The 4,096-nt window shown below is 43.7% G+C and overlaps 1 long non-coding RNA gene across 1 annotated transcript in view; it reads left to right on the top strand.

Moving 5' to 3' along the window:
- Positions 1-15: 15 nt before the first annotated feature.
- LOC125484448 overlaps positions 16-4,096 on the top strand; it is a 34,115-nt gene continuing 30,034 nt past the window's right edge. Inside the window, exon 1 of the long non-coding RNA XR_007263279.1 lies at positions 16-149. This is a non-coding gene — a long non-coding RNA (uncharacterized LOC125484448). The remainder of the gene's footprint in view (positions 150-4,096) is intronic.

Genomic DNA, 4,096 nt, shown 5'->3' with positions numbered 1-4,096 from the left:
GCAGCAGCAGTGAGATTACAGGGAGATGGAAGGCAGTGACAGTGAGCAGCAGCAGCGAGATTACAGGGAGATGGAATGGCAGAAGAGGTCCGAGAAACAGACAGACAGGACAGCTTCCAGAAAGTGAAGACTGGCACCTGAGAGAGAAGGTAAGTAATTGTTGGATATTTTCCCCGGTCTCATGGGCGAATATTTATTGAAGCTATGGCCTAAGTAAAGCGTACACAGTTTACATAGATAATAAAAAATTTACAACTTTAAAACAAAATTTCTTTGCTTGCTGGAGTTGAGGATTAAACAAAAATAATTTGTTATAGTGTATAGTTCAGTCAGAATAAGGTTAAGATAAAAGCAAGGGTCCGTATTGTGGTTAGTTAATGTCTGAGAGCTCAAGCCCGTCATTTGCGCACAGTGCACAATGTGGGAAATCCCCAATGTCCTGGCAGTCTGCTCGATCATATACAGGTGCCGCCTCTGGCCGCAATCTCAGCTGCGGTCTTTTCACCAGACTGAAAGCTTTGTGTGTAACGTCTTCGTGTTGGGGTTTTGGGGGGTGGGGGGAGTGGTTTGCTGACGTAGCTACTTCAGATTGGCAGGTGAATGGAATCCTCGTAGAGAATTCTGATGGAATTAAAAGTTAAACCATTGGTAAATGAGTCTGGAAGCAAAGGAAACTTCAGCTACTTAAGAGAGAGTTGAGTTTAGTAAGACTACATGCAATATACTTTAATGCAAGGAGCCTGAGGAATAAGACAGATGAACTGGGGACACAAACAGGCCTTTGGAAGTAAGGCATCAGAGCTAAGACCGAGACAACAATGGAAAAAAAAAACAGGATTTTATTATCGCAGATAGTAGGAACTGCAGATGCTGGAAAATCTGAGATAACAAGGTATAGAGCTGGATGAACACAGCAGGCCAAGCAGCATCATAGGAGCAGGAAGGCTGACGTTTCAGGCCTAGACCCTTCTTCAGAAATGGATTTTATGGATTTTATTATCCACAAGAGGCGATGGCCCAGTGATATTATCGCTGGACTGTTAATCCATTGCTCATGGTCAGAAAGACCCATCTGGTTCACTAATGTCCTTTAGGGAAGGAAACTGCCATCCTTATCTGGTCTGGCCTACATATGACTCCAGACCCAGGGCAATGTGGTTGACTCTAAACTGCCCTCTGGGCGATCAGGGAAGGGCAATAAATGCTGTCTAGCCAGCGACGCCCTCATCCTATTAAGGAATTAAAAAAACATACAGTGTAACTATAAAAGGGAGGGTTATAATATTAATCAAAAAATCAATTATAACAATAGAACATAGAACAGTACAGCCTCTTCGGCCCACGATGTTGTGCCGAACTTTTACCCTAACCCTAAGGTCTATCTAACCTCCACCCCTACCTTATACTATCATCCATATGCCTATCTAATAGCCGCTTAAATGCCCCTCATGAGGCCGACTCCACTACCCTCTCCGGCAATGCATTCCACACCCCTTCCACTCTCGGAGTAAAGAACCTACTTCTGACGTCTCCCCTACATCTACCTCCACTCACTTTAAAACTATGCCCCCTCGTAATAGCTGTCTCCACCCCAGGAATATATCTCTGGCTGTCCACTTTATCCATACCTCTGATCATTTTGTACACCTCTATCAAGTCACCTCTCATCCTTCATCGTTCTAAAGAGAAAAGCCCGAGCTCTCTCAACCTTTCCTTGTAAGACCTTCCCTCCATTCCAGGCAACATCCTGGTAAATCTCCTCTGCACCTTTTCCAAAGCCTCCACATCTTTCCTGCAATGAAGCGACCAGAACTGGACACAATACTCCAGATGTGGCCGAACAGGCTTTTGTATAGCTGGAGCATAACTTCAAAGTTCTTGAACTCAATCCCTCTATTAATGAAAGCTAACACACCATACGCCTTCTTGACAACTCTATCCACGTGGGTGGCAGCTTTCAGGCAACTGCGAACATGAATTCCAAGATCCCTCTGCTCCTCCACACTGCCAAGAATCTTTCTGTTAACCCTGTATTCTGCTTTCAAGTTTGTCCTTCCAAAATGAATTACCTCACACTTTTCAGGGTTAAACTCCATCTGCCACTTCTCAGGCCAGCTCTGCATTCTATCAATGCCCCTTTGTAACCTAGAACAGCCCTCCGCACTATCCACAACGTGACCCACCTTCATATCATCTGCGAACTCGCTTATCCACCCTTCTACTCCTTCATCCAAATCATTTACAAAAAAATCACAAATAGAAGAGGACCCAGGACAGATCCTTGTGGTACACCACTCGTAACTGAGCACCATGTTGAATATTTTCCGTCCACTACCACCCTTTGTCTTCTAAGGGTCAGCCAATTCTGAATCCAATCTGCCACATTTCCCCCTTTCCCATGCCTCCTTACCTTCTGCATGAGTCTGCCATGGGGAACCTTATCAAACACCTTACTTAAATCCATATACACCACATCCACTGCTCTACCTCCATCCACGTGTTTGGTCACCTCTTCAAAGAATTCAATAAGGTTTGTGAGGCATGATCTACCCCTCACAAATCCATGCTGACTATCACGAATCAAACTGTGCCTTTAGAAGTGATCATAAATCCTATCTCAGAGCCCTTTCCAATAATTTGCCCACCACTGATGTAAGACTAACTGGCCTGTAATTTCCGGGGTTATCCCTATTTCCTTTTTTGAACAAGGGAATGACATTTGCCTCTCTCCAATCTTCTGGCACTATACCCATGGACAGTGAGGTCAAAAAGATCATCGCCAAAGGCCCTGCAATCTCTTCCCTCACTTCCCATAGAATCCTTGGATAAATCCCATCAGGCCCAGGGGAATTATCTATCTTCAACTTCCTCAAAATTCGTAGCAAATCCTCTTTACTAACATCGACCTTCTCTAGCTTACCAGTCTGTTTCACACTGACGTCCCCGACAAATAGTTCCCTCTCAGTTGTGAATACCGCAGAAAAGTATTCATTAAGGACCTCTCCTATCTCTTTAGGCTCCGTGCACAAATTCCCTTTACAGTCTTTGATCGGCCCTACCCTTTCTCTGGTCATTCTCTTATTCCTCACGTATGTGTAAAAAGCCTTGGGGTTTTCCTTGATCCTAACTAATGAAGAATGATATCTTGAAAGCATCATAAAATGAGGCCATTTCATTAGAAATGAAATACATAAAAGGGCAAAGACGCTGGTGGGGCTGTAACGTAGACCTCCAAACCGTCAGGGAGAGAGGGGTCACATAATTATTCCTACAAAAGAGGGGCAGCGCTGGATGTAATATTCAGGAACACAACCAGGCAAAAGGTGGATGTGACAATGATTATAATTCAGTAAAATTTACAGTAATTGCAAATAAGGACAAAGATGGCCGAGAAATAAAGGCTCTGGATTGGGGAAAGACCAATTTTAATTTACAAAAAGGATTTGACCAATGTGGACTGGAGTGGCTACTTGCAGGAAATTCCAAATCAGAGCAGAAAGGGGAATAGACTTTGAGTCAGGATAGGAAATTGCAAGTAGTGGTGTTGCCATGTATCTATTGCCTTTGTTCTTCTAAATGGAAGTGGTTTAGGAGGTGCTTTTTGAAGAATGTTGGTAAATTTCTGCAGGCTGCAATGGAAGACAAGAAAGAAGATTGCAGAGGTTCTGACATTAATTTACAAATCCTCTCAGGCCACAGGAGTGGTGCCAGAGAAACAAAGGACAGCCAGTGGGGTATCATTATTCAAAAAGGGAGCAAGGAATAAAACAGGACAGTCGGTCTAACCTCAGTGGCAGGGAAACTATCAGAAACAAATCTGAGGGACAGAATTAATCTCTACGTGGAGATGTAAGGATTAATCAAGGATAGACAGCATGGGCTTTGTAACAGAAGATCATGTCTAACAAATTTGACTTTTTTGAATGTTTTGAGGTGTATTGCTGAGGCTAGTGTAGTTGATGTAGTCTCCATGGACATCAGTCAGACTTTTGATAAGGTCTGGCATGGCAGACAGGTGAAGAAGCTAAGAGTTCATGCAGTCTGGGGCAATTAGGCAAATGGGTTGGAAGGTGTATTTTGCGACTGAAAGCTGGTG

Source organism: Rhincodon typus, chromosome 1 (assembly GCF_021869965.1).
Source record: "Rhincodon typus isolate 14 chromosome 1, sRhiTyp1.1, whole genome shotgun sequence".
Classification (NCBI taxonomy): domain Eukaryota; kingdom Metazoa; phylum Chordata; class Chondrichthyes; order Orectolobiformes; family Rhincodontidae; genus Rhincodon; species Rhincodon typus.
The sequence above is the reverse complement of the archived record's forward strand: the minus strand, read 5'-3'. Positions and strand labels throughout refer to the sequence as shown.